Genomic DNA, 12,660 nt, shown 5'->3' with positions numbered 1-12,660 from the left:
CGTTGGTGTTATGTCCCTGTTGTACATGTTGTTCTTTGGATGATAAAATAAAGATACTATTGTACTGTACCTTTCAGCTGGATCTTTTTTCTACAGACAGGATTCAGTGTTAGGTTTGGAGACAGTGCCGGCCAGTTCCGGGTTCAGGTGTAGATCGGTGGCGGTAGGAGCGGTCACCACACCTCTTAGGAACATTGACAATGCAGTTTAATCTGCAGACATCTTGTTGTAGAGCTGGAGAAACTAAGCAGATTTATATATAGTTTTGTGGGAAAAGATTCAGTAGAACTTGTATTTTATGCACTGAAATTCCTCATCCTTCTGTGCTTAAAGGGGTACTCCGGTGGAAAACACTGGTTTATAGTGTGGGTGAACAGGATTCTATTGAGGTGTCAATTACTTAAATTGCTTCAGTAGGTCCTGAGATATCAGCTTACAAAGTTCCGTTCTTGTATTCAGGGAGCTGCGCTGTGGAGGCGGGCCCCCCTCCCCCGGGCTGGCCACTTGTCTCCCTCTGTCACCTCCTAATCCGGCCCCCCGCTATTTGAATATTCATAGTCTTCAACTCCACATCCTAGTGATGTGGAGACACCAGTCACATGAGCGCAAGGCTCTCTCTGCTGCAGAGAGCGCAGCGTTCACGTGACTGGTCACTCCACATGACTAGGACGTGGAGTTTAAGACTATGAATATTCAAATAGCGGGGGGGGGGGGGGATTAGGAGGTGACAGAGGGAGACAGAAGCGGGTTAAGTGTGGATGAACCTGGCGGTCAACTGGTGCCAGAAAGTTAAACAGATTTATAAATGACTTCTCTTAATAAATCTTAATCCTTCCGGTACTTATCAGTTTCTGCATGCTGCAGAAGAAGTTCTTTTCTTTTTGAATTTCTTTTCTGTCTGACAACAGTGCTCTCTGCTGACATCTCTGTCCGTGTCAGGAACTGTCAAGAGCAGGAGAGGTTTTGTTCCCGCTCTGGACAGTTCCTGACATGGACAGAGGTGTCAGCAGAGAGCACTGAGGTTAGACAGGAAAGAAACTCAAAAACTTTTTGCTCCCAGTTGATTTAAAAAACATTTTCTCCACCGGAGTACCCTTTTAAGAATTAAGTGGGCGGGGCTAATCAGTGATCAACAGCAGATAATTGTCAATCACTGATTTGGACTGAACTCACTGGACTCCTGAGCCAAGTAGAACTTCAATGACTAAAATACTAAAAATAAAAAGTTCTACTGAATCTTTCCCCACAAAACTTTATAGAGCCAGTGGAGCTGAGCAGATTGATATAATGATGCCTGTAGATTGGACTGCATTGTCAATATGATATTAAGTATAGGGTCCCTTTAAAAAAAAAAAAAAAACTTCATAAAGGGTGCCTCTCATCAAATAAACTTTTGATATATTTTAGATTAATGAATGTTGAATAACTTTCCAATAGCATGTTAATGAAAAATATGCTTCTTTCTATTGTTTTTTTCCCGATCAGTCCTGTCAGCAAGCATTTCTGACTCATGCTGGAGTTCTAAACACTCAGCGCTGCCAGCCTGCTTTGTTCACAGCCAAACAGGCTGTGAACAAAGCAGGCTGGCAGCTCTGAGTGTTCTCCTTTGTGAACAAAGCAGACTGGCAGCTCGTAGTGTTTAGGACTCCAGCATGAGTCTGAAATGCTTGCTGCCAGGACTGGTAGGGAGACCCCTAGTGGTCATTTCTTCAAAGTGGAAAATTAAATAGAAAGAAGCATATTTTTTAATAACATGCAATTGTAAAGTTATTCTGCATACATTAATCTATAATATATCAAAAGTTTTTTTGATGAGAGGTACCCTTTAAATGAAAAGCAGTGGTTTCATTTTCTTAGTTAAGACAGAACAGGAACTGAGCCAATGTCAGCCATTCTCAAGTTCTATGGAATGTACGGTTTATTTTGCGCTCAGGGACCAGATGCCCCTTGATAACCACAGAAAGGCACAGAATGAGCAGCTCGGTGAGCAGATCGCATGCACAGTGTACGTTCTGTACCTTCTGCTCTCACTCCCTAATGCAATGTGCTCACTTCCAGAAATCTTCATACAAACGACTTTAAACATTTCTGGTCAGTGAGAAGGTTCGGGAATAATTCAGCAGTACAGAAAACCCTAACTACAGAACACCACATCCGCTTTAGCTAAGTTTCTCACTTGTCTGTGGTTTGCAAATGAATAAGCATTATAATGTAAGTGTTATTGTTTGCTCCATATGACATCAGAGAGTTCTTATCGTGTAATATGGCTGCACTGTTCCGGTTCACGTTACTCAGGCAGGAATATGTAGATAAGCAGCGATGGAAAGTTTCCAGGTCCTTATATATTCATGTGAATGGCTCCACATTGCAGAAGACGAGATAATAACTTACAAAAAAACAACCTGTGGCACTCCAGCTGTTTACAGAACTATTACACCTATCATCCCCTGGAGAGCCACACAATGGGAAACACTGATTTAAAGGGGTACTCCGGCCCTGAGACATCTTATCCACTATCCAAAGCATAGGGGATAAGATGTCTCACCGCGGGGGTCCCGCATCTGGGAACCACCGCAATCTTGTATTCGCCACCCACCTGTTTGAGCTGCCGGGTGGCGACCACGGGGCCGGAGTATCGTGACATCACGACTCCACCCCCGTGTGACGTCACCCCCCGCCATGCAAGTCTATAGGAGGGGGCATGACAGCTTCTGAAGTTAAGGTTGTTCTTTTCTGTCTAAGTGCTCTCTGATGACACGTGTCTCTGGAACCGCCCAGTTTAGAAGCAAATCCCCATAGCAAACCTCTTCTAAACTGGGCGTTTCCCGGGACACGTGTCATCAGAGAGCACTTAGACAGAAAAGAACAACCTTAACTTCAGAAGCTTATAAGTACTGAAAGGATTTAGATTTTTTTAATAGAAGTAATTTACAAATCTGTTTATCTTTCTGGAGCCAGTTGATATATATAAAAAAAGTTTTTTTCCTGGATAACCCCTTTAATAGTGGGGGTCTGACCACTGGCATTCTCACAGATCTCAAGAACAGAGGTCAATTGTCCCATGAATGAATGGTCAGTGCACCATCAGTTCTCTACTGAGCTTCTTAATATTTCTCTAAAAGTTTCATAGGACTATGTTAAAGGGGTACTCCCGTGGAAATTATTATTTTTTTTTAATCAACTGGTGCCAGAAAGTTAAACAGATTTGTAAATTACTTCTATTAAAAAATCTTAATCCTTCCAGTACGTATTAGCTGCTAAATACTGGTTTTTCTGTTTTGAACACGGAGCTCTCTGCTGACATCATCACCAAAGTGCTCTCTGCTGACATCTCTGTTCATTTTAAGAACTGTCCAGAGTAGGAGAAAATCCCCATAGCAAATATATGCTGCTCTGGACAGTTCCTAAAATGGACAGAGATGTCAGCAGAGAGCACTGTGGTCATGATGTCAGCAGAGAAGCTCTGTGTTCCAAAAAGGAAACCATTTCCTCTGTAGTATTCAGCAGCTTATAAGTACTGAAAGTATTAAGATTTTTTTAATAGAAGTCATTTACAAATCTGTTTAACTTTCTGGCACCAGTTGATTTAAAAAAAAAAAAAAAAAAGGTTTCCCACGGGAGTACCCCTTTAACCTTATATAGTTACATAGTACGGTTGAAAAAATACATATGTCCATTAAGTTCAACCAAGAAGTTGAAGGGAAGGGGTATAGGTGGATGAAGGGGTTGGGATTATATATTTCTGCTAATGCAATCATGTTATTTTAATCTAGGAATGTTTCCCCTACTTCCAAAAATGGACTATTGTGTGTTGGTCCATTACTAGTGTTGCTCGCGAATGTTCGCAATGCAGATTTTATTCGCGAATATCGCATATTCTTGCATTCGCGAATATTCGCGAATATAGCACTATATATTCGTAATTACGAATATTTTTTTTTTCACAGTACACATCACAGTGATCACCCCTCTCTGCTTCCAGCTTGTGTGGTGTAAAGAAGGCTCTAATACTACTGTGTGAGACTGGCATACGAATTTTCGCATATGGGGAAATTTGCATATGCAAATTTTGGCATATGCGAATGTTCACTTATGCTAATTTACGCATATGCTAATTTTCGCACATGCGAATTTCCGTTTATGCTAATTATAGCACATGCAAATTTTTGCATACGCGAATTTCGCATATGCGAAAATATAACGCGAATATTACGAATATGCAAATTTAGCGAATATATGACGAATATTCATCCATATATTCGCGAAATATCGCAAATTTGAATATGGCCTATGCTGCTCAACACTATCCATTACATAAAAGCACAATAAAATAAATTAGAACCTCTGGTTATACTATGAAAACATGAAGAAAAGTCTGAGGAAGGTGAATACTTATGCCGGGTACTGTAAGTAGTTTGTCCATCACCTTCATCCATTTAGCCTGCAGTGTTAAAGAAGGCAAAATCCCGAGGAAAAAGAAACTAAATTTCCTCTTCTTTTCTAAAAAAATTCCTTCCATACTCCACATCTGGCAATCAGAATAATTCCTTCTGCAGACCATGGACCTGTGCCTAGGGCAGCAATATTAAAGGGGTACTGAAGCCAAAAATAACTTATCCCCTGTCCACAGGATATGGGATAAGTAGCTGATTGTGGGGGGGGGGGGGGGGGGGGGTCCGGCCGCTGGGACCCCCTTAATTTCCTGGATGGTACACGGTTCTGAGTGAGAAGCACGTGTGGTAGACGGAACACGCTCCATTGATTTCTATGGGAGATCCGAAGAGGCCCAATTCCAGCATTTGGGCATAATTGGCGCTCCCATAGAAATGAATGGAGCACGTGCCGTCTAGCGGTAGAAGAAACAGGCTCCTCACTGAGACAGGGTCCCATTCTGGAGATTTTTGGAGGTCCAAGCGCTCAAACCCCCTCTTATCCCCTATTATGTGGATTAGAGATGAGCAAACTTAAAGTAAATTCGATTCGTCACGAACTTCTCGGCTCGGCAGTTGATGACTTTTCCTGCATACATTAGCTCAGCCTTCAGGTGCTCCGGTGGGCTGGAAAAGGTGGATACATTCCTAGGAAAGAGTCTCCTAGGACAGTATCCACCTTTTCCAGCCCACCGGAGCATCGGAAAGCTGAACTAATTTATGCAGGAAAAGCCATCAACTGCCGAGCTGAGAAGTTCATGACGAATCGAATTTACTGTAAGTTCGCTCATCTCTAATGTGGATAGAGGATAAGTTAATTTTGGCTGCTGTAGCCCTTTAAGGGTATGGTACTTCAGTGAGTATGAAAAATGATCAATTATTTTGATACAACTGCTGCCGCCATGCGGTAGCCTGGGAAAAAGAAATCTATTTCCCCGCTCTAATTGCATGCATACGGGTCAGAATAGCAGTGAAAAATGTTACCTGCAGATTTAAAGCCACAGACCCTCATTGGGGGTGATTTGTCAACCCTTATGCAAAGAAAAAGTGGAGCAGTTGCCCATAGCAACCAAATTGCTTTTTTTTTTTTTTAATGCAATAGAAAAAAGAAAACTGCAATGTGGTTGCTATGGGCAACAGCACTACTTTCCCTTTGCAAAATATAAATCTCCCCTATTATCTTGTGAGTTTGTGATTGATTTCATTCATTGTAGAGGAGATTTATCAAAATCTCTGTATAGGAAGAGTGGTGCAGTTGCCCATAGCAACCAATCAGATAGCTTCTTTCATTTTTCAGAAGCTTTTTTTTTTAATGACAGAAGCAATCTGATTGGTTGCTATGGGCAATTGCACCACTCTTCCTCTAAACAGGGTTAGATACATCTCCCCCACTGTGTAAAGGGGTGAAATCCAGGCTGAATGAGCAACAAAAGACACATGCAATTTTTTTGCTGTGTGTTTGTGAGTGACATGTGAAGTATAGGTATCCTTAAAGGGGTACTCCAGAAGAAGGATTTATATAAATCTGTTTAACTTTCTTGAGCCAGATGATATATATATATATATATATATATATATATATCATCTGGCTCAAGAAAGTTAAACAGATTTGTAAATTTATTCTATTAACAAATCTTAATCCTTTCAATAATTTTCAGCTGCTGAAGTTGAGTTGCTCTTTTCTGTCTGGCAACAGTGCTCTCTGCTGACATCTCTGCTTGTCTCGGTAGCTGCACAGAGTAGAATAGGGGGCTTTGCTATGGGGATTTGCTTCTACTCTGGACAGTTCCCGAGACAGGTGTCATCAGAGAACACTTAGACAGAAAAGAACAGCTCAACTTCAGCAGCTCATAAGTACTGAAAGGATTAAGATTAATAGAAGTCATTTACAAATTTGTTCAACTTTCTGGAGCCAGTTGATATGTAAAAAAAAGTTTTTTCCTGGATAACCCCTTTAAGGGCCACACGTGCTGTCTTTTGTTGCGTATTTACTGCTGCATATTTTCCTACCCATTAGAGTCAATGGGTAGGAAAATACGCAGCAGCAAATATGCAGTAAAATACGGCATGTGTGACCCTATCCTTAGGGGTAAAAACCAAGAGATCCCTTAAACTCTGCTCCCCAGTCTAAACCAGTTTTTCCCAACCAGGGTGAATCCAGTTGTTGCAAAACCACAACTCTCAGCATGCCCAGACAGCCAAAGGCTGTCCGGGCATGCTGGGAGTTGTAGTTTGGCAACAGCTGGAGGCACCCTGGTTGGGAAACACTGGTCTAGGCAGTGACAATTGGATTACAGCTTAATAGCTAAATGTTGGACCTAAAATTATGCTAAACAGTTAACATTAAGCTATTTCATGTGTATATGAATATGGGCCTTGACTGTAGTTTGCTGACGACAGCATTTTATTTTTAATTGGATATAGCGTATTGTGAACTGCTATGAGAAGGTGTATGGGCACATGGAATTAAAATTACTAACTGGCAACCAGCCACTATCTGCAATGCCCCCATATAGTCACCCTCATTAAACTGTAGACCAAAGGATAGGGGATAAGATGCCTGATCGCGGGGGTCCCGCCGCTGGGGACCCCCGTGATCTTGCACGCAGCACCCCAGTTAAAATCAGTCCCCGCAGCTGTCACACCCCCTCCCATAGGCTTGCATTGAGGGGCGGAGCGTGACATCACACGGGGGCAGAGGCGTGACGCCACACGCTGCCGGTTATCAGACCCGGAGTGAACATGCTCCGGGGACTGATTTTAACTGGGGTGCTGCGTGCAAGATCACGGGGGTCCCCAGCGGCAGTACCTCCGCGATCAGGCATCTTATCCCCTATCCTTTGGATAGGGGATAAGATGTCTAAGTGCCGGAGTACCCCTTTCATCTGGCACTGTGACATAACTGCCGCCCAGCCCGCAGCACCGCCATGTTTATTATTATTGTCTACATGTTCTTTATTATAAAAAAAAAATTCCGTTTCAGTACTGATTGGCCTCTTCCTCACCGCCTGACCCATTTCAGCACCCAATTGGTTTTAGCTCCAAAAATGCATGAGCCATCCCACCATTACCTAGTGAAATGAAATTTTGCAGCAAAGTAACCAAAGCCAACGTACACTTTTGTATACTGTAACACAAAGGATATTACATACATACATTACATACATTACACTGCATAGTAATCTGACTTATAGATTCTGCATTTAGTGTTTGTATTGGGGTACACAATTTGGCATGCAACTATGATATTCCTGTCAATGTTATTTTTCTAAGTGAACATATTACCTTTCACATATTACCTATCAAACAAAAGTATAACTCATGATATTATTAGCAGGAAGCTGCATTAGGGCCCTATTCCTCCTGGCAGCCTCCCAGTCTCATACTGGGAGCACATGGTGAGTGAGCTCTTTACATCTGTTCCCCCTGGTGTGGTGCTGTTTGGCGTCCATTGCTGTCCCGGCACCGTGTCCGTGGGGAGGCGAGCAACAGGGACTGGTTTGAGTGGCATTGGGGCTGCTTTGCCAGCGGGTCATTCCCCCTGTGGGCACTGGTGTTGGGGTGGTGGTGGTCACCACTCAGAGCTGCGCCATTTTATGCTATGGATGCTAGGGACCCGCTACTTACAGGTGGCCGTGACGTGGCTAGCGGGCTTGCACTTCATGATCATAAAGTACACTAACGACCTATTAGTTTAATAAATGTTGCTAAGAAGCCTTAGATGAAGGTGCACGTTGTGGATGTCAAGGTCCTGTAAGGTAATGAAAGGGCCACATGAGATGGGCCACCTTCCCCTCCAATATTAAGTCTCATAATAGTGTTTTAGTAAGGCATAGGAAGGAGTTAATGCTTTTCTAACTCTGGTGCTGAGTTTCTCTCATAAGGCCGGCGTGTTGCTGGGCAGTTTTGATGCTGAGGCTGATTGGTTACTCCTGGTAACGGCGGGAAGAATATCTTCTATTTAAAGAGCAGCTGGAGTGAGCTGGTGTCTATCCTGAAGGAACATCTGGACAAGAAACATCGTGATTGCTTGCTTATACAAACTTCGTCTGAGGAACTTACCTTCATTATGTACTGTCCTTCCACTAATAATCTTTACCTACTGCGTCTGGATAAAGCGTCCGGGCCGGGTGGCGAAGCTTGGCTACGTCGTTGTCTGCTGGATCCGTCAGCTCCTGAGCCCCCAGAGGAAGAAGAGCTGCGCTCACCATCTTCAGTCTCTGCTCCGGTACCATAATTTGCCGGAAGTCGCGACGCTACCGAAGGGGCGGAGTTCCGGTAGGACGCCGCGTCTGCTTCCACATCGGCCGACTTCATTATCACGGGACCAGCATCCGAGGATCGCGAGTGCCCCGGAAGTCAAAAGCCAAGCCGGTCGCTTAGAAGTGCAAGCTGGACGACGGGGAAGAGTTTCTCACCGGAGGTCGCCAGCAGTAGCCGGGCAGCCAGCAAGAAGACCCTCGTTCCACCATCCCGCCCATCTAGATCCGGATCACCGAGGAGAAGAGATGAAGCAGGCCCTGTAGTCTCGGTGAGGGCATCCTCTGGTGAGTACGATGCCGCTCATTTAATTGGTAGCAGGGATATAGCTGGGTGGTCGGGAGAGACGCCTGGGCAGAGTTTACTTGCGGGCATGGCGGGCTTGCCTGCAAGAGAGCAGTTGACCCCCCCACCCCCCCCCACCCCCTCAGTTAACTCCCAGGTCTGCGTGGACCCCTCAGTCCAGCACGGCTTCAGTTAACCCTAGTAGTTCTTCAGCCTCTCATATTTCTTCTCAGCCCAGCCAGACAGCCAACACTGTGGATCCTGCGCCTATAGTGATTAACCCCTTAAGGACTCAGGGTTTTTCCGTTTTTGCACTTTCGTTTTTTCCTCCTTACCTTTTAAAAATCATAACCCTTTCAATTTTCCACCTAAAAATCCATATTATGGCTTATTTTTTGCGTCGCCAATTCTACTTTGCAGTGACATTAGTCATTTTACCCAAAAATGCACGGCGAAACGGAAGAAAAATCATTGTGCGACAAAATCGGAAAAAAAACGCCATTTTGTAACTTTTGGGGGCTTTCGTTTCTACGCAGTGCATATTTCGGTAAAAATTACACCTTATCTTTATTCTGTAGGTCCATACGGTTAAAATGATACCCTACTTATATAGGTTTGATTTTGTCGCACTTCTGGAAAAAATCATAACTACATGCAGGAAAATTTATACGTTTAAAAATGTCATCTTCCGACCCCTATAACTTTTTTATTTTTCCACGTATGGGGTGGTATGAGGACTCATTTTTTGCACCGTGATCTGAAGTTTTTATCGGTATGATTTTTGTTTTGATCGGACTTTTTGATCACTTTTTATTCATTTTTTAATGATATAAAAAGTGACCAAAATACGCTTTTTTGGACTTTGGAATTTTTTTGCGCGTACGCCATTGACCGTACGGCTTAATTAATGATATATTTTTATAGTTCGGACATTTACGCATGCGGTGATACCACATATGTTTATTTTTTATTTTTTTTACACTGTTTTATTTTTTTTATGGGAAAAGGGGGGTGATTTAAACTTTTATTAGGGAAGGGGTTAAATGACCTTTATTAACACTTTTTTTTTACATTTTTTTTGCAGTGTTATAGGTCCCATAGGGACCTATAACACTGCACACACTGATCTCTAATGCTGATCACTGGCGTGTATTAACACGCCTGTGATCAGTGTTATCGGCGCTTGACTGCTCCTGCCTGGATCTCAGGCACGGAGCAGTCATTCGTCGATCGGACACCGGGGAGGCAGGTAAGAGCCCTCTCGGTGTCCGATCAGCTGTTCGGGACGCCGCGATTTCACCGCGGCGGTCCCGAACAGCCCGACTGAGCAGCCGGGTCACTTTCACTTTCACTTTAGAAGCGGCGGTCAGCTTTGACCGCCGCTTCTAAAGGGTTAATACCGCACATCGCCGCGATCGGCGATGTGTGGTATTAGCCGCGGGTCCCGGCCGTTGATTAGCGCCGGGACCGACGCGATATGATGCGGGATCGCGGCGCGATCCCGCTTCATATCGCGGGAGCCGGCGCAGGACGTAAATATACGTCCTGCGTCGTTAAGGGGTTAATCCTGTTCCTCAGGACCCTAGCCCTCCTTTACATCCAATTGCTGCTGTCCAGAACACAGGGGTCAACTCAGGGGATCTGCATTCTCTCCCCTCCTCATCCGTGCCCGGCATTTGTATGAAGGAGGCGATTACATGTGAGCTGTCTCCTTTAGGTTTCCATTTACCGGCCAGCACTAAAGAAAGGATCTGGAGGGGAGATTATGTTGATATATTCTCATTGGGGGAGATTTATCAAAACCTGTGCAGAGGAAAACTTGCCCAGTTGCCCATAGCAACCAATCAGATTCCTTCTTTCATTTTTATGAAGGCCTGTGAAAAATGAAAGAAGCAATCTGATTGGTTGCTATGGGCAACTGGGCAAGTTTTCCTCTGCACTGGTTTTGATAAATCTCCCCCATTATTGCCATCAGTAGGAGAGCAGGTTAGGAACACAGACAGCAAAAAAGAGGATAAGGAGGACGACAAAAAGAAGGCACAGCCAATAAGGTCTTTTAATAATTGGGTGCAAGCTTTTTGTATTTTTGCAGCTCTCATGGGTGAGAAGGGATCTAACTTGTGTTCAGCATTGTTTCAACACATGGATATTATTTTAGAAGCATACAGAAATTTTGGTGGTGTAGCATGGATAGGCTATGATGAGATGTTTTGCCAAAAAATTGCAGTGCACCCACACATAAAGTAGGGTCAAAAAGATGTGGGTTTATGGTTAAACCTTATGTTACCTCAGAGATCTCACAGCTTGCCTTCCACCGGCCATGGTTCCTTTCGCAAAGGCGTGTGTTTTGCCTTTAATGAGGGCCAGTGCAGGTGGCAGGCTAGCTGCAAATATAGGCACGAATGTTCGCATTGTGGGGGAAGTCACTCAGTTAGCAAATGCTTCAAGAAAATCAATTTGTCCACCCAGAATGTCCTTTCCAGCAGGGAGGCGCTTTCCCGTAGCTTGGACTCCAGTGAATCTCAAAAACATGTTGCCATTTCTAAGCAGGTTCCCAGACTCTCAGAGAGTTAACCTGCTGATAGAGAATTTCTCCATAGGTTTCTTTGTGCCTGAGTCTAACCCCTTAAGGACTCAGGGTTTTTCCGTTTTTGCACTTTCGTTTTTTCCTCCTTACCTTTTAAAAATCATAACCCTTTCAATTTTCCACCTAAAAATCCATATTATGGCTTATTTTTTGCGTCGCCAATTCTACTTTGCAGTGACATTAGTCATTTTACCCAAAAATGCACGGCGAAACGGAAAAAAAAAATAATTGTGCGACAAAATCGAAAAAAAAACGCCATTTTGTAACTTTTGGGGGCTTCCGTTTCTACGCAGTGCATATTTCGGTAAAAATTACACCTTATCATTATTCTGTAGGTCCATACGGTTAAAATGATACCCTACTTATATAGGTTTGATTTTGTCGCACTTCTGGAAAAAATCATAACTACATGCAGGAAAATTTATACGTTTAAAAATGTCATCTTCTGACCCCTATAACTTTTTTATTTTTCCACGTACGGGCGGTATGAGGACTCATTTTTTGCAGTATGAAGTTTTTATCGGTATGATTTTTGTTTTGATCTGACTTTTTGATCACTTTTTATTCATTTTTTAATGTTATAAAAAGTTACCAAAATACGCTTTTTTGGACTTTGGAATTTTTTTGCGCGTACGCCATTGACCGTACGGCTTAATTAATGATATATTTTTATAGTTCGGACATTTACGCACGCGGCGATACCACATATGTTTATTTGTTTATTTTTTTACACTGTTTTATTTTTTTTATGGGAAAAGGGGGGTGATTCAAACTTTTATTAGGGAAGGGGTTAAATGACCTTTATTAACACTTTTTTTTTACTTTTTTTTTGCAGTGTTATAGGTCCCATAGTGATCTATAACACTGCACACACTGATCTCTTACACAGATCACAGGCGTGTATTAACACGCCTGTGATCAGCATTATCGGCGCTTGACTGCTCCTGCCTGGATCTCAGGCACGGAGCAGTCATTCGTCGATCGGACACCGAGGAGGCAGGTAAGGGCCCTCCCGGTGTCCGATCAGCTGTTCGGGACGCCGCGATTTCACCGCGGCGGTCCCGAACAGCTCGACTGAGCAGCCGGGATACTTTCAGT

This window comes from Hyla sarda, chromosome 8, assembly GCF_029499605.1.
Source record: "Hyla sarda isolate aHylSar1 chromosome 8, aHylSar1.hap1, whole genome shotgun sequence".
Taxonomy (NCBI): domain Eukaryota; kingdom Metazoa; phylum Chordata; class Amphibia; order Anura; family Hylidae; genus Hyla; species Hyla sarda.
This window is presented reverse-complemented; position numbering follows the sequence as displayed.